This window comes from Rattus norvegicus, chromosome 2 (genome assembly GCF_021556685.1).
Source record: "Rattus norvegicus strain SHRSP/BbbUtx chromosome 2, alternate assembly SHRSP_T2T, whole genome shotgun sequence".
NCBI classification, from domain to species: Eukaryota; Metazoa; Chordata; class Mammalia; order Rodentia; family Muridae; genus Rattus; species Rattus norvegicus.
In genome coordinates, this window is record NC_141535.1 from 180,627,030 (window position 1) to 180,645,301 (window position 18,272).

At 40.4% G+C, this 18,272-nt stretch overlaps 1 pseudogene; it reads left to right on the plus strand.

The window, feature by feature from the left end:
• The first annotated feature begins 10,965 nt into the window (after window positions 1–10,965).
• Window positions 10,966–12,307, plus strand: Shmt2-ps1 (serine hydroxymethyltransferase 2, pseudogene 1; annotated as a pseudogene).
• Window positions 12,308–18,272: the final 5,965 nt, after the last annotated feature.

Sequence of the window (18,272 nt, forward strand, 5' to 3'; positions counted from 1 at the left end):
AGATAATATAGAGCACACTTCTGCCAGATAAAAGAGAAGCTCATTGGACAGGAGAAGAGAATAAATACATAACTTGATCTGGTGGCAAGTGAAGGGCCAACAATAAGCCAGGTTTATTCCTATGGCTTTCCAGGGAAGCCCACAGAAGCCACTCAGATACCCATCTCAGTTCTCACCTTCTAGAATGAAATCTTGTTAGGTTCCTACATGACTACAAAATGAAGTCTACAATTTCAGACCTATCATAGCTAATGTGTCTGCCTCTGTAGAAGCAGTATTAGTTACTGCTCTCATTAGTTACTCTTCTCATTTCAGTGACAAAATTTCTGATAAAAGCAACTCATAGAAGGAATGTCTTCCATTGTGGTGGGGAAGGCATGTCAGAAGGCTCGTAAGCCAACTGGTAACATTTTGTCTCCAGAGAAAAATGAATGCTGGTACTCAGCTTGCTTTCTCCCTTTCTTTTTGTCAGGGAGGCCAGCCATGAGATGGTGCTGCCCACATTCTGGGTGGGTCATTGTTCCTTAGTTAAACCTTTCTAAAAAACCTTTCTGGGACACACAGAAGTATGATCCATGGTTGGTCTTAGTTCATTCAGACTGATGATGAAGAACCACTCTCAGAGAACTAAATCTGCAGCACTTCCTGGCCAAGAGTTCCATACAAGTAGGAGAGAGTAAGGTAAGGAACAGAGCATACTAACAGTAAATTGACTTGTTTAAAAATTGTATGGATTGTAATAGTATTTAACTAGTTCTCATAAGCAAAACACAGATAATGAGAGAAATGTCAAGATACAATTTCCCACTTGCTCTCCAGCAAGACATGTGCTGCTCTATTAAAGTTTTATATCCTTATGCATATTAATTGTACACTGTAAGGTATTTCATTATGACATACCCATATTGTGATCATATTCACCTCTCAGTTACTCTTTCTTTTTATCATCCTCTTTCCATGTTTCTAACAGTCCCTTTGACTTCCAAGTGCTTTCCACCCCTGAAAGTCTGTGTATAATGATAAATAAGGTATGTGCCTTTGTAGGATGAGCTTCTTTCACTTACCATGTTGTACTGAATAGACATGAAATTCCATTCATTTTCCTTATGGCTCAGGAAAGTTCCATTGTATTCCTTTATCCACTCATCCTCTTATGGCCCATTGCCTGATTCTGTGATTTTATTTGTATGGGCAGTGCAGTGGTAAACTTGGGTCTATGGTTGTCTCCATAGTAAGTGCACTGATTCTTTGAGGATACATGCCCAGATGTGGTATACCCAAGTCATATGGTAGTCCTCTTTTTCTCGATGTGGGTACTCTTGCATCTGGGGCATAATTGAGATGTTATCTTAGTGGATTTTCCTTTGATGAGTATGAAAAATCCTTCCCTGTCTCTTTTGATTAATTTTGATTGAAAGTCTGTTGTATTAGATATTAGAATAGCTACTCTGGCTTGCTTCTTGGGTCTATTTGTTTGGAAAACAATTTTCCATCTCTTTATTCTGAGGTAATGTCTGTCTTTGTTGCTGAGATGTGTTTCTTGTATGCAGCAGAATGATGGCTCCTGCTTTCACATTCATTTTGAAGCCTGTGTCTTTTTATTGGGGAATTGAATCCATTGATGTTGACAGATATTTATAAAAAAATTATTGTTAATGTCTGTTATTTTTTGTTGGTGGTGTTTGTGTTTGTGTGCATGTGTGTGTGTGTGTATGTGTGTGTGCGCTCACATGCACACATACACATGTGCATTTCACTTTTTTTGGTTTCACTGGTACTGGGAAATTTCCTGTATTTACTTGGGTATAGTGAACCTCCTTAGGTCAGAGTTTTCCTTCTAGTATCTTATATAGGGATGGATTTGTGATAAATTCTGCTTAAATTTTATTTGCTACAGAGTGTCTTTTTCTCCATCTATGTTGATTTTTGCCAGGTATAGTAGTCAGGGCTGAACTCTGTGGTCTTTTATGGTCTGCAAAACATTTTCCAGTCCCTTCTTTTAGAGTCTTTTGAAAAGTCAGGTGTAATTCTGATAGGTCTCCTGTTGTAATATTGGCCTTTTTTCCTTGTAGCTTTTAATATTCTTTCTTTGTTCTGTACTTTTTGTGTTTTGATTATTATGTGGCATGAGAATTTTCTTTTCTGGTTCAATCTATTTTGTGTACTGTAAGTTTCCTGTATGTTTATAGGTAGGCATCTCTTACTTTAGGTTGGGAAAGTTTTCTTCTATGGTTTTGTTGAGAATATTTTCTGTACCTTGGAGCGGGTAGTATTCTTGCATTCCTATTATTCTTTGGCTTGGTCTTTTTTTAGTGTCTTGGATATCCTGGATGTTTTGTGTAAGGGACTTTTTTGATTTAACATGTTCCTTGACTGATCCATCTAATTTTTCCATCATATGTTCTACTCCTGATATTGTCTCTTCCATCTCTTGTATTCTGGAGGTAATGCTTGCATCTGCAGTTCCTGTTCTCTTTCCTAGGTTTTCCATCTCCAAGATCCTCTCAACTTGTGATTTCTTCATTGCCTCTATTTCCATTTTCAAGTCTTGAACAGTTAAATTCATTTCCTTTGTCTGTTTTAATGTACTTTCTTGTATTTCTTTGAAGGATTTATTCATTTTCTCTTTAAAGTCCTTTCTCATCTTTATAAGATTGGATTTAAGGTCACCTTCTTGTGGTTTGGCTGTGTTATAGGATATCCAGGGCTTTCTGTAGTAGAATAGCTGGGATCTGGTGGTGCCATATTGCCCTGACTCTTGCAGACTGTGTTCTTATTCTGGTCTTTAGCCACTTGGTTGCTCCTGGTATTAGCTAGGTGTTCTTGGTAGCAACAAGACTCCTCAGAGAGGCAAGCAGAATATTGGTCCTGACAACAGAGCTCAGGGCACAGGATGCTGCTCACCTCTGCTGACTGTGCCCCATGTAGAACTGAATGTTCCTAAAGTCCCTTAGGCCTCCTCTGAGAAAAGGTGATGAAGCTCAGGTAGTTCTCTCTTTATTTATTTATTTTTTTATTTATTTACTTTACATCCCACTCATTGTTCCTACTCCCAGTCACTCCCTCCCACAATCCTTCCTTCTGTCCCCCTCCCCTTCTCCTCTAAGCAGGTGGGCCACCCTAGGTATTCCCCTACCCTGGCACTTCAAGTCTCTGCAAAAGTAGGTGCTTCCTCTCCCACTGAGGCCGGACACAGCAGCCCAGCTAGAAGAATATACCCCACATACAGGCAACAGATTTTGGGATGCCCTCATTCCAGTTGTGCAAGTCCCATACGAAGACCAAGCAGCACGTATGTCAAACATGTGCATGGAGGCCTAGGTCCAGCCCATGTATGTTCTTTGGTTGGTGGCTTAGACTCTGAGAGCCCCAGGGTTCATGTGAGTTGATTCTATTGGTCTCCTGTGGAGTTCCTAGCCCCTTCAGGGTTGCAATTCTTCCTCTTAGTCTTCTATATGAGTCCCCAAGCTCCATCTACTGTTTGGCTGTCGGTGTCTGTATCTGTCTGAGAGGTTAGGTGAGCCTCTCAGATGACAACATGCTCCTGTCTGCAAACATAACAGAGTATCATTAAGAGTGTTAGACATTGGTGCTTGCCCATGGGATGTGTCTCAAATTGGGTCGGTTTTTATTTGGCTATTCCTTCAGTCTCTGTTCCTTCTCACATGCCTGCATTTCTTGAAGACAGGATAAATTTGGGGGTGAAAGTTTTGTGGGTGAGTTCGTGTCTCTATCTCTCAATTGGGGTTCCTGCCTAGCTACAGGAGATGGCTTCATCAGGATCCATATACCCAATGTAGTGAGTCATAACTAAAATCATCCCCATTGATTCTATGCCTCCCTTGTCCCAGCCATGTCTTATCCTGGAGATGCCCCCCACCTCCTCGCCCCTGTCATTTGCAGATTTCCATTCATTTTCATGGCCATTAGCCATCTGTCCTGTCCTTGACCACACCTGATCCTGAATCCCCCATACCCTTCCCATTCTTCCTCCCTCTCAGTTCCCTCCCTCCATCTGCCTCTAATCCCCTTCTACATGATATTCAAACTGTCTTGCTTGGGCCTTTCTTCTTGTTTAGCTTCTTTGGGTCTGTGGAGTGTAGCATGGGTATCCTGAGTTTTATGGCTAATATCCACTTATAAGAGAGTATATGCCATACATGTCATTTTGGGACTGGGTTACCACACTCAGGATGATATTCTCAAGTTCCATTCATTTGCCTGCAAAATTCATGATGTCTTTGGTTTTAATAGCTGAATAGTATTCCATGATGCAGATGTACCATATTTTCTTTATCCATTCTTCAGTTGGGGGAAATCTAGGTTGTTTCCAGTTTCTAGCTATTCTGAATAAGGCTACTATAAACATAGTTAGCCAGTGTCTTTGTGGGGTGTTGGAGTAGTTCTCTTTTTAATGAGAGAAACTTCAATACTAAGTTCAATAGTGAATATCAATTTACATTCCCATCAATAGTGAATAAAAGGGTTTTCTCCCTGTTGCATTCTTGCCAGTACTTTGTAGAGATTAATCTATCCGTCACTTTGCTTTCTTTATGATAGTCAACTGAGAAAGAAATTAGGGAAACAACACCTTCACAATAGTCACAAATAATATAAAATATCTTGGTGTGATTCTAACCAAGCAAGTGAAAAATCTGTGTGACAAGAAATTCAAGTCTCTGAAGAAAGAAATTTAAAGATGGAAAGATCTCATGTGCTCACGAATAGGCAGAATTAAATAATAATAGAAGAGAAAGAGAAGGGGAAGAGTCTTGAACACATGAGCACAGGGGAAATTTTCCTGAACAGAACACCAATGGCTCAGGCTCTAAGATCAACAATTGACAAATATGATCTCATGAATCTGAAAAGCTTCTGGAAGGCAAAGGACACTGTCAATAGGAAAAAACAGCAGTCTAGAGATGGGGGAAAGTATTTTACCAAGCCTAAATCCATTAGAGGGCTAATATGCAAAATATACAAAGAAGTCAAGAAGTTAGATTCCAGAAAACCAAATAACCCAATTAAAAATGGGGTACAGTGCTAAGCAAAGAATTCTCAACTAAGAAATTTTAAATAGATGAGAAGCACCTAGAGAAATGTTCAACATTAGTCATCAGAGAAATGCAAATCAAAACAACCCTGAGATTCCATCTCACACCAGTCAGAGTGGCTAAGATTAAAAAACTGAGGTGACAGCAGGTGCTGGCAAGAATGTGAAGAAAGAGGAACACTTTTCCATTTTTGGTGGAATTGTAAGTTGGTACAACCACTCTGAAAATCAGTCTGGCAGCTCCTCAGAAAATTGGACATAGTACTACCTGAAGACCCAGCTATACCACTCCTGGGAATATACCCAGAAGATGTTTCAACATATAACAAGGACGCATACTCCACTATGTTCATAGCAGCCTTATTTATAATAGTCAAAAGATGGAAAGAACCCAGATGTCCCTCAAAAGAGGAATGGATATAGAAAATGTGGTACATTTACACAATGGAGTACTACTAGGCTATTAAAAGTAATGACTTCACAAAATTCATAGGCAAATGGATGGAACTAGAAAATATCATCCTGAGTGAGGTAACCCAGTCACAAAAGAATACACATGGTATGTACTCACTGAGAAGTGGAAATTTGCACCAAAGCTCAGAATACCCATGATTCAAATCACAGATCATATGAAGCTCAGGGAAAAAAGAATACAAAAGTGTGATGCTTCTGTCCTTAGAAGGGGGAACAAGATACTCACAGGAGGTATGGGTAGGGAGAGACTTAGGAGGAAGAAAAATGGGGAGAGGAAAGGGGGGCAGGATCAGGTATGAGAGGAGATGGGGATGAAATACAGAGGTTCAGGAATTTGAACAGAGATATATAGCAATAAGGGAAGGGGAATTGGGGGTAGCCATCATAAAGTCCCAGATGCCAGGAAAGTAAGAGGTTCCCAGGACCCAAAGGGCATTGGATTAGCTGAAATGCACAAGAAAGGGGACAGAGAACCTGTAGAGATCATATTCAGAGGTTAAGTAAGGCTCCCAGTTGGGGGATGGGACCACCCACTCATCTCTAAAATTTTAACCCACAATTGCTCCTGTCTAAAGAAAATATGGAGATAAAGTATAGAGCAGAGACTGAAAGAAAGGCCATCCAGAGACTCCCCACCTGGGGATCCATCCCATATACAGACACCAAACCCATACACTATTGCAGATGCCAAGAAGTGCTTGACAGAAGCCTGATATAGCTATCTCCTGAGAGGCTCTGCCAGAGCCTGACAAATACAGATGTGGATACTTGCAGCCAACCATTGGACTGAGCACAGTGCCCCAGTGAAGGAGTTATGGAAAGGACTGAAGGAGATGAAGTGGTTTGTAACACCATAGGAAGAAATCAATCAACCAGACCCCCCAGACCTCTCAGGGACTAAACCACCAACCAAAGAGTACACATGGAGTGACCTATTGCTCCAACTGCATATGTAGCAGAGGATGGCCCTATCAGCCATCAATGGGAGGAAAGGCCATTGGTCCTGTGAAAGTTCTATGCCCCAGTGTAGGAAAATGTCAGGGCAGTGTGGTGGGAGTGGGTAGGTGGGTTGGGGAGCAACCTTATAGTAGCAGGGGGGATGGAATAGGGGGTTTCCAGAAGGGAAACCAGAAACACCACAAAATGACAGAAATAAATACGTACATTAGCCAAGTTTTCTACCAGGGCCTCACTAAGTTATATTAAAATTGAATATATTCAATTTTAATATAATTTTAATATTTATTTAATCTAGTAAAGTGTTACTATTTCAACATGAAAGCAAAATAAAATTCAATGATTTTTAAAGAAAAAACAAATTTAATATAACTCTATACTTATTTAGCTCTAATATCAATATAACTCTAAATTTATTTTCCTGAAAGATCACTATATGAAACAATGTTTTCATGTACTTTTTGGTCATTCATACTTTATTGGGAAATTATATATTTGATTCAATGGCCTTTTTATTGTTTGGATTATTCTTTTGTTGTTGACTTTTACTTTATATAGTATAGATATTAATTATCAATTTTAAAAGATGAAATCAGAGACAGCAAGTTATCTCAGTGTGTGAAAGCACTTGTACAAACCCAATGAGTTCAATCTCTACAATGCACAGGGAAAGGAGAGAACAGATTCCCACCATTCTCTTCTGATTGCAAGCATGTGCATGTCCGTTTACCTTCCTATTCATGTTTTATTTTCCTTAGGAGCTGAATAACATTCCATTGTGTAAATTCATCACTTTACTTTATCCATTCATCAGCCAATGGACATTTAGATTGTTTCCATTTTCTGACTACTATAAATAGAGCAGCAATAAACAAGGATAAATATCCTTATAGTAGGATACAAGGTCCTTTTAAAATATGTCCATGAGTCATGTCATCTTGATAGTAGATATACTGGCAGCTTTTTGAGAAGCTTCCATTCTGATTATGAGACAGAGAGACAGAAAGACAGACAGAGGAATGCAGAAAGACATAATGCCTCTTCTTCCTTGTCTTTCTCATATACTTCTCTTTCTTGTTATCTCTTTTTCTCTTTTTTATTAAAAGACAGAAAATTTAGATACTGGTCTCATGGTGCAGGCTGTTAATCTCAAGTACTGGAAGTTTGACACAGCAATGTCTTAGATTCAAGGCCTGTCTGTAAATTCAAGACCAGCTGGAAAACTTAGTGAGGCCCTGGTAGAAAACTTGGCTAATGTACGTATTTATTTCTGTCATTTTGTGGTGTTTCTTTGATTTTTGATTGCTTAAATTTTTATAAAAGAAAGAGTTTATTTGTCCATGGTTTCTGAGGGGAATTCCACAACAGTGGTAGAAGAGGCCAGAACAGAGATCACATCTTCAAATGCAAACATGAAACAGAGAGAGGACTGGAAGTGAGGTTAAACTATAAACTCTCAAAACCCACCTCTATTGATCCAATTCTTCCAACTGGGCTCTCTCTGATAAAATTTTTATAGTTTTCCAAACTGGACCACCAATCAGGGACCAACTATTCAAATACCTGAGCCTGTGCAGGTTATTTCTTATTGAAACAATCACAGAAAGCCTGATATAGCTAAATGTTAGAGTGCTTGCTTAACATGTGCAAGGCCCTGGCCCAAATTGCTGGCACCTGGAAAAAAAACACAAAAAGATAGGTAAGTGCAAAGACTAAATGTTATTCTTTCCTCTATATCCTCAATTCAAAGACTGGGCCACTTCATTGGGTTTCAGGGCTTCCCATCCTGGATCGTTCTTAAATTCTTGGTCAAAGTTTAATTAGAGATCCAGTTCCTCTACCTTGTCTATGACCTCTGATTCTCTGTTGTCGATATGAATCTTTTTATTGATAAAGCTTTCCCCTGAGGCTTTTATTTGGCTTTTCAGTTCTTTCATTCCAGCATTGTTTTATTTTGGGATTTCTTTAGCAATTTTATACATATTTTCATATCTTGGATTGACCTCCTCATTTCATCTCTCTCTTTGTTTTTGTTCTCTTAGAGTAGTACAGAAATGTGTTTGAATTATTATACAAATTTATTATTCTTTAAACTCTTTGTCTTATAGCTCTTCCAAGTCACGTTCATTGTTATGGGGTGAGTGATTTATGGAAAAGACGTTACCTTGGCTTTTCATGTTCTTTCTGTTTCTTCACTGGGACTTGGTTAAATTGTTTCTCTGAATTTTTCTTTTTTTTTGTACTTTTTTTCTAAAATTCCCTCCATATTTCCCCACATTCCAAGTGTGTCCCTCCATATTTCTTCATTCAGTAGTAGGGTTTTTAATGTCCAGTGAATGATTAAGTCCTAGTGGTTGAGGACTTAACCTGCTGTTCCCCGAGTTTTAGATCGTAGCCGTTCTGATTGTTGTAAGGCGGAATCTCAGGGTCATTAGGATTTGTACTTCCCTGATGACTAACGATGCTGAACATTTGTTTAGGTGCTTCTCGGCCATTCAAGTGTCCGGAGTGGAGAATTCTTTGTTTAACTGTGTATCCCATTTTTAATTGCATTATTTGGTTTTCTGGAATCTTACTTTTGAGTTCTTTGTATATTTTGGATATTAACTCTCTTATTGATTTAGGGTTGCTAAAGATATTTTTCCAATCTGTATGTTGCAGTTTTGTCCTATTGACAGTGTCCTTTGCCTTATAGAAGCTTTTCAGTTTTATGAGATCCCATTTGTCAATTGTTGATCTTAGAGCCTAAGGTATTGATGTTCTGTTCAGGAAACTGTTCCCTATGCCAATGTGTTTGAGGATCAGATATTGTCTGGTGTCAATTAGGGTCTCCAGCTCTGTGTAAAGCAGTGGTACTCAACCTTCCTAAAGTGTCAACCTTTTTATACAGTTCCTTCCACACTTTCTCTTCTATTAGATTCAATGTATCTTGTTTTATGTTGAAGTCCTTGATACACTTGAACCTAGCTTTGTACAAGGAGATCGGCCTTATTTATAATAGCCAGAAGCTGTAAACAACCCATATGTCCCCCAACTGAAGAATGCATACAGAAAATGTGGCACATTTACACAACGGAATACTACTCAATTATTAAAAAATGATGACTTCACGAATTTTGTAGGCAAATGAATGGAAGTAGAAAATATAATCCTGAGTGAGGTAACCCATACACGAAAGGACATACACGGTATGTACTCACTGACAAGCTCAAAAGCTCAGAATAACCACAATACAACTCACAGACCATATGAAGCTTACCAACAAGTAAGGCCAAAGTGTAGATGCTTCAATCCCACATAGAAGTGGAAACAAAATAATTGCAGGAGGCAGAGAGTGTCAGGGAGAGGAGAGGGAAAGGGAAAAAAGGGGGTCAAATATAGGAAAAGACAGAAGGTAAGTCTTGAGGGCCAGTAGAATGAATAGAAGTAAGTAGCAGAGGAGTGGGTGGGAAACGGGGAACCACTAGAAAGTCCCAGGTGCCAGGGATGTGAGAGCCCCTCCAGGACCCAAAGGGTATGGCATTAGTCAAAAAGCCCAATAAACAGGGAGATAGAAACTGAAGAGACCACCTCAGTAGATGGACATGGCCTCAGTGGAAGGGTGGGGACACCCACCCACCTCAAAAATTTAACTCATAATTGTTCCTGTCTAAAGGAAACATGGGGACAAAAAATGAAGCAGAGACTGAAGGAAAGGCCATCCAGAGACTGACCTACCTTGCGATTCATCCCATCATCAAACCTTAAACCACTACACTATTGCTGATGCCAGGAAGTGCTTGCAGATAGAAGCCTGGTACTCTGAGCTCTTCCAGAAGCTGAGACAGATGCAGATACTTACAGCCAACCATTGGATTGAGGTCAGGGACCCCAATGTAAGACTTAGAGGAAGGACTGGAGGAGCCGAAGGGGATTGCAACTCTAGCGGGACCACTTAGGGCTCCAGGGCTAAACCACCAACCGAAGAATATACATGAAGCATATGACTGCTGTATCTGGCATCAATGGGAAGGGGCGTGCCTGGTCCTGCGGAGGCTTGTTACTGCAGTGAAGGGGAATGCTGGAGGGGTGAGCCAAGAGTAGGTAGGTGGGTGGGGGAATCACCCTCTTAGAGGCAAAGGGGAAATGAATGGGGTTTGGCATTGCTGAGGAAAGACCTGGAAGGGGGACATTTGAAATGTAAATAAATAAAATAATTTTTTAAAAAAGAAAGAAAACCACTAGCTTAAACCTTTGTGAAAAGTTGTGGCACTCTCTAAGTGTTTTTGGACCTTACCTAGAAGTTGGTCCCCACCCTGGTTCCTCAACTACTACTGGAGCTTCTGGAAGCTTTCTTGACTGGACAGAAAGGTAACAGAGTCCCAAACTTCATATGAGTATATTATAGCAAATTGGAGAGACCATAATTTAAATTTAAATTTTAAAAACATAAAAGTCTGTACTACACTGATACAGAATTAACAACTAGTCCTCCTGTAGTGATGGTACCCTACTCTTTGCTTCAGACCACTCGGCCTCTACAGAGATGTGGTCAGCTGGTCTGCCAGGACTCAGCACAGCAAGGTGGCCCAGATGCACTCTGGGGAAGCAGCTGGAGGCTGGACAGGACAGGACAGGACAGGACAGGACAGGACAGGACAGAAGAGTTTGTCAAACAGTGACCATAAGATGTGGGAGCTTCTGCAGAGGGAGAAGGACAGACAGTGTCATGGCCTAAAGCTCATCACCTCAGAGAACTTCTGCAGCCTAGCTGTGCTGGAGGCCCTGGGGCACTGTCTGAACAACAAGTACTTAGAGGGTTACCCCAGAAAGAGATATTATGGAAGAGCAGAAGTTGTAGACAAGATTGAGCTGCTCTACCAGCACCAGGCCTTTGAAGCCTTTGACCTGGATCTTGCACAATGGGCAGTCAATGTGCAGCCATACTCAGTATCCCCAGACATTCTGGCTGCCTATACTGCCTTTCTGCAGCCTCATAGGGTTGTACCTGTCCAAAGGGGGCCATCTCACTCACACTACAAGTCCGATATCAAGCAGATCTCCACCACATCCATTTTCTTCGAGTCTATGCCATGTAAGCTCAATCTCCTAACTGTCCTCATTGACTACCACCAGCTGGAGCTGACTGCTTGGCTCTTTTCACCACGGCTCATCATAGCTGGCACTAGTGCCTATGCCCACCTCATTGACTATGCACGCATGAGAGAGGTCTGTGATGAGGTCAGGGCACACCTGTCAGCAGACATTGTCCATATCAGTGCCCTGGTGGCTGCCAAGGTGAACCCTTCACTTTTCAAGTATGCAGACATTGTCACCACCACAACGAACAAGACTCTTCAAGGGACCAGGTCAGGACTCATCTTTTACTGGAATAGAGTGCAGACTGTCGACCCCAAGACTGGCCAAGAGATCCCTTAGACTTCTGAGGACCGAATCAACTTTGCTGTGCTCCCATCCTTACAGGGGGGCCCCACCACCATGCCGTTGCTGCAGTAGCTGTGGCTTTCAAGCAGGTCTGCACCCCTATGTTCCAGGAGTACTCTTTACAAGTATTGATGCCCTGCTCAAGCAAGGATACTAGCTGGGGTCTAGTGGCACTGACACCCACCTGGTGTTTGTAAACCTGTGGCCCAAGGGCCTAGATGGACCACAAACCGAACATGTGCTGGAACATCCATCACAGCTAACAAGAACACCTGTCCTGAGGGTTTCAAATTCTTCCTGCTCAAGGACCCAAAAACCAGTCATCGTTTGGCCAACCTCCAGAAACAGGTGGAACCATTTGCCAAGGGCTTCCAGACGCCTGGATTTGATGATTATTGAGGAAACCTGGCAGTCAAAGCCCACAGACCAGAAGTTATCTTTCTTCCCGCTTCCTAGAACCACAAAAGAGATGTCACTCATCTCTTCCGGTTTTAGTGGAGGAAGGAAGGCCTTCCACTTAGTTCAAGAGCCAGACATAAACTCCCCTCTAGAATTTGTAACTGAGATTTCTGATTTGTAACCACATCTACAAGAAGCACTCAATACACATCCAACTTGTTTTTGAAAAAAAATTAAAAAGTTAAGTATTACATATATATATTTATTGAAATGGAAAGTGGAGCCATCCCAGTGTTAGATCTTCAGAAGTGTCTCCTGGTAAAGTCATTTATGTCTACGGTAAGGCCAGAATAAATGAGGTGCAACATTGAATCTATCAGTCAGTATTTTTCACTAATTGCTAAACCATCAAGAATCTGTTAGAAGGAATATTTCCAGAATATACTGTGAAAAGGACTGTCAAAGGCTGATTGACTGTAAATAAACCTTTGACAGAAAGAAGGAATGGAAGTCTATTGGCTGGTTTTGTGTGTCAAGTTGCCACAAGTTAGAGTCATCTGAGATGAAAGATCCTCAGCTGAGAAATTATTGTCATGAGATCCATCTGTAAGGTGTGTTCCCAATTAGTAATCAATGGGGAATGGTCCAGTACATGGTGGATGGTACCATCCCTGAGGTGGTGGTCCAGTGTTCTATAAGAAAGCAGGTTGAGCATGGAAAGCAAACCACTAAGCAGCACCCCTCTGCAGCCTCTACATCATCTCTTGCTGTCAGGTTCTAGCCCATTTGAGTTCCTGACCTGACTTCCGCCAATGATAGATTATGATCTGAAAGTGTAAGTTAAATATACCCTTTCCTCCCTAATTTGTGTTTTAGTCATGGTGTTTTTATCACAGCAATCAAGACCCTAAGACAGAAGAAGGAAAAGAAAGAGGAAAGGAAAGGGAGAGAGTGAGCAAAGAAAAGCAGTCAAGTCTGGACTTCTTATCATTCCCCATGGATATGGACAATGGGAAAGCAGTCACATCTCTTGAATTACTATGTCCCGTTGTTTATTTAACTTTATCAGTAAGCATTTTTATGCAGTTCCTTGCAGGTGTGCTGATTTCATTACAGCCATAAACAATGTAGGAAATTTCTTGCTCATGCTCTTTACTGCATCTTTCCTAACCAATGCTATTCTTGTCTGTCAATAAAAAAAATGTATAACCATCCATAAAACTGATGTTTTGAGCACCATTTCAGAACACTTTTGACTAGCAGAATTAGTGTTCCCTGGATGTCCATGTTCAGTCTTACTTCAAATAAACTCCTTTCCTATACACTTTTGTGAGATTCCTCACTTTAGGTTGACCATGAAAAGACCTTCAGGCTATTCACCCCTTGATTTGAGAAGAACATACTAGTTTCAACACTTGGTATCAGCCCCTTCTTTGACAACAGGAAAATAACTACGAAGTCCCAGTTGAATTTCTCCCAATATCTAAACCTCCCAGAAATTTTTGGTTGAATTCAGACTTTATGTGGACTATGTCATTCTTTCCTCTTGTAAGGATGTCTGTTTTCATTGGAAGCTGGAAAGTGTGCCTCTTCATCAAGATAATTAGATCCTAGAGGCAAAGTTGTCCTTGTTTTGCTTGATTTTGGTTTTGTCATTGTTGGCTATTGGTTGGTTGGTTTTACTGATAAAACACAGTTCAGGTCTTTAAGATTGCTATAACAACACTGTTTCAGCAGACCACTCTTTGGATAGCAACCAAACTTTAGTTCCTATGACCCTGCGATACCTCTGCTCCAACAATCAGAGGCACTGCTTCTTCCATGCAGTGTTCTAGACAATCAAACCCCTAATGGAAGTACTCAGGCATTTGACACGCAGAAGCTTTGAAAGGACTTAAACCAGAACAATGCTCGGGAATTTTCAGCCCCTCCAGGAAATGTGCTTAAGGAATAGTCATCTGGTACATGGAACACCCCACCTACTGTAAGATAATTGGGTTTCTGGGGCATGGTACAGGGTGCTACCAAGTTGAGAATGACAACTTAAGGAGCTACACATATACACAACACATTTGACCTGACACATTTAACAGATCTGGTCACTTCCAAGGAGCCTAAATTACATGAGACCAATCTTCCAAACCTGCCATCTTTCCTAATGGAGAATCTACATTGACTACTCCAGCTTAGAAAGAGTACTTATGGAGCCTCATCTTGCCAGAATCTAGAAAACAATTCCTAATCTGACAAAAGATAATATTAAATGCCAAAGACAAAAATGGAGACCATTTAAAACTAGTGTTCTTGCACAACTAATTTAAACACTAGTTCAGAGACTGAAGAAATGGCTTTCTACTTTTGCAAAGGACCACATTGGATGGCTCACACCCGCCTGTAACTCCAGCTTCAGGGAATCTGGAATTCTCCCCTGGCCCTGATGGGCACTTGCACACATGTGTGCACATATATAAATTTAAAATGTAATAAATACGTGTATTAAATTACAAAAATGATTTAAAAATTGCAGGTCATAGACTGTAGGAGAGAACCTGCTATGATTATTCTGAAAAAATTGAACACACTATTAAACCAACTCATTTTTATTATACCCATATATCAATATATTGTTCACCAGAGAAACTTGATGTTCACCGTCTTCAGTAGGTCAAGATCAACACAGAGACCTACATAAGATACTGGACTGGAGATATGGCTCAGCCTTTAAAGGCTAGGCTCACAACCAAAAATATAAGAGAATAAGATACTAGAGAATGTCTAGTATTGAACATATATACCATGCCCCCTTCTCCAAAGGCTCAGCAGCCACTGTGGAAGAGAAAGCAGAGTGTAAGTGCCATAGGCAGTGAATGACTAGAAGGAAAGTAGCTTCTGAACCCAGGAGGAAAGCTACAGATATGAACTAACAGCAGTTGTGACACAATGTAAAAAACCAGTGTAAACCTAAATGAGACCAAATCTCAGGAAGGAAAGGAGATATGGGCATGAAGTTCCACCTTTAACCTAATAGCTAGTAATTAAAATATTTCATACAAAGCATTAGTTCTCAAAGAACTAATTTTAAAAGGAAGTAAAGATATTAAACAGAAATAATGGGAAAAATACTTTCAGTAATGTATAGAGGCCTCTTTCAGAATAACACCTAAACTATAATGCCATCAGAACAAAAACAAAAATTGACAGAGACTGTCTATAAACAACAGGATGATATGCATTTCAGGTATTGATGCTATCTTCTGATCCTTTGGTTACTCCATTTCTTTGTCTTCTTTTTTCTAAGATTCTGTTTTCTGATTGGACCTCCTGAAAGTACTAGTCTGATAAAAGGAACTCATACAGTGGCATATCTTTTATTTTTTTAAACATATAAGTGTTTGCTTGCATATATGCCATATACCATATGCATATCTAGCACCCATGAAAAACAGAAACAGTCGATAGTTACAGATAGTTATCAGCCTCCATGTATGTGTTAGGAATCAAATTTTGCAAGAGCAACATATGTTTTTAACTGCTCAATCGTATCTCAAGCCCTTAGAAACATTCTTTATAGGTGGAAGCCCATCACTGCCAGAGGGCGATTATGCCAGTGGCAGCTTCTCAATTGTGAACTAAATCTAAATTCAAAAGTATAACCAAAGGAACTATAGAAATGTCTCAACAGTTAAGAGCACTAGCTGCTCTTCCAGAGAACCCAAGTTCAATTCCTAGTATCCATGTGGTGACTCACAAGTGTTTATAGCTTCAGTCCCAGGGGATTTGATGCCCTCTTCTGGCCTCCATGAGCACTGCATACATGTTAAGCAAAGATAAAATACCCTGACACATAAAATAAAAGTGTGTGTGTGCATTGGAAGGTAAGGGGGATGCTAAAGCTTTTCTTTAATTCACATAGGGAACTAATTAGATTTTCTAGGAGTTTGTTTTATTTGTTACATAGTTTGATTCCTCGCATTTGCATTTATGATTCTCTGAGTTTTGACAGTTGGTTAATAGGCTGCTGTCAGAAGAGAGAACTGCAGAATAAATCATAAAGTGTGAATTTGTATAATCAGAATTTTAGCAGATTAGCCCAACTAAATTCAGAACAAGTTCACCTTGTAGGGAAAGCTGAGTAATTGGGTTGGTGCTTTTTGATCAACACAATCACATCATCTAATCCAGTGGTTCTCAACCTGCGGTCATGACCCTTTTAGGTTCAAATGACCTTTTCACAGAGGTTGCATTTCAGATATACTGCATATGAGATATTTGTATTATAATTCATAAAAATAGCAAAATAACAGTTATGAAGAGGTAATAAAAATAATTTTATGGCTGTGAGGCACAACAATATAAGGAACTATATTAAAGGATCACAGCATAAGAAAGGTTGAGAACCACTTATCAAATCCATTTTAAATTTTAGAATTTTTTTCTTTCTTTTTTTTTATTAACTTGAGTATTTCTTATATACATTTCGAGTGTTATTTCCTTTCCCGGTTTCTGGACAAACATCCCCCTCCACCTCCCCCCTCCCCTTCTTTTTGGGCGTTCCCCTCCCCCTCCTCCCCCCCTTGCCACCCTCCCCCCAACAATCTAGTTCACTGGGGGTTCAGTCTTAGCAGGACCTAGGGCTTCCCCTTCCACTGGTGCTCTTACTAGGATATTTATTGCTACCTATGAGGTCAGAGTTCAGGGTCAGTCCATGTTTAGTCTTTAGGTAGTGGCTTAGTCCCTGGTAGCTCTGGTTGCTTGGCATTGTTGTACCTATGGGGTCTCGAGTCCCTTCAAGCTCTTCCAGTTCTTTCTCTGATTCCTTCAACTGGGGTCCTGTTCTCAATTCAGTGGTTTGCTGCTGGCATACGCCTCTGTGTTTGCTGTATTCTGGCTGTGTCTCTCAGGAGAGATCTGCATCCGGCTCCTGTCAGCCTGCACTTCTTTGCTTCATCCATCTTGTCTAATTGGATGACTGTATATGCATGGGCCACATGTGGGGCAGGCTCTGAATGGGTGTTCCTTCTGTGTCTGTTTTAATCTTTGCCTCTCTATTCCCTGCCAAGGGTATTCTTGTTCCCCTTTTAAAGAAGGAGTGAAGCATTCACATTTTGATCATCCGTCTTGAGTTTCATTTCTTCTAGGCATATAGGGTAATTCAAGCATTTGGGCTAATAGCCACTTATCAATGAGTGCATACCATGTGTGTTTTTCTGTGATTGGGTTACCTCACTCAGGATGATATTTTCCAGTTCCAACCATTTGCCTATGAATTTCATAAAGTCATTGTTTTTGATAGCTGAGTAATATTCCATTGTGTAGATGTACCACATTTTCTGTATCCATTCCTCTGTTGAAGGGCATCTGGGTTCTTTCCAGCTTCTGGCTATTATAAATAAGGCTGCAATGAACATAGTGGAGCACGTGTCTTTTTTATATGTTGGGGCATCTTTTGGGTATATGCCCAAGAGAGGTATAGCTGGATCCTCAGGCAGTTCAATGTCCAATTTTCTGAGGAACCTCCAGGCTGATTTCCAGAATGGTTGTACCAGTCTGCAATCCCACCAACAATGGAGGAGTGTTCCTCTTTCTCCACATCCTCACCAGCATCTGCTGTCACCTGAGTTTTTGATCTTAGCCATTCTCACTGGTGTGAGGTGAAATCTCAGAGTTGTTTTGATTTGCATTTCCCTTATGACTAAAGATGTTGAACATTTCTTTAGGTGTTTCTCAGCCATTCGGCATTCCTCAGCTGTGAATTCTTTGTTTAACTCTGAGCCCCATTTTTAATAGGGTTATTTGTCTCCCTGCGGTCTAATTTCTTGAGTTCTTTGTATATTTTGGATATAAGGCCTCTATCTGTTGTAGGATTAGTAAAGATCTTTTCCCAATCTGTTGGTTGCCATTTTGTGCTAACGACAGTGTCCTTTGCCTTACAGAAGCTTTGAAGTTTTATGAGATCCCATTTGTC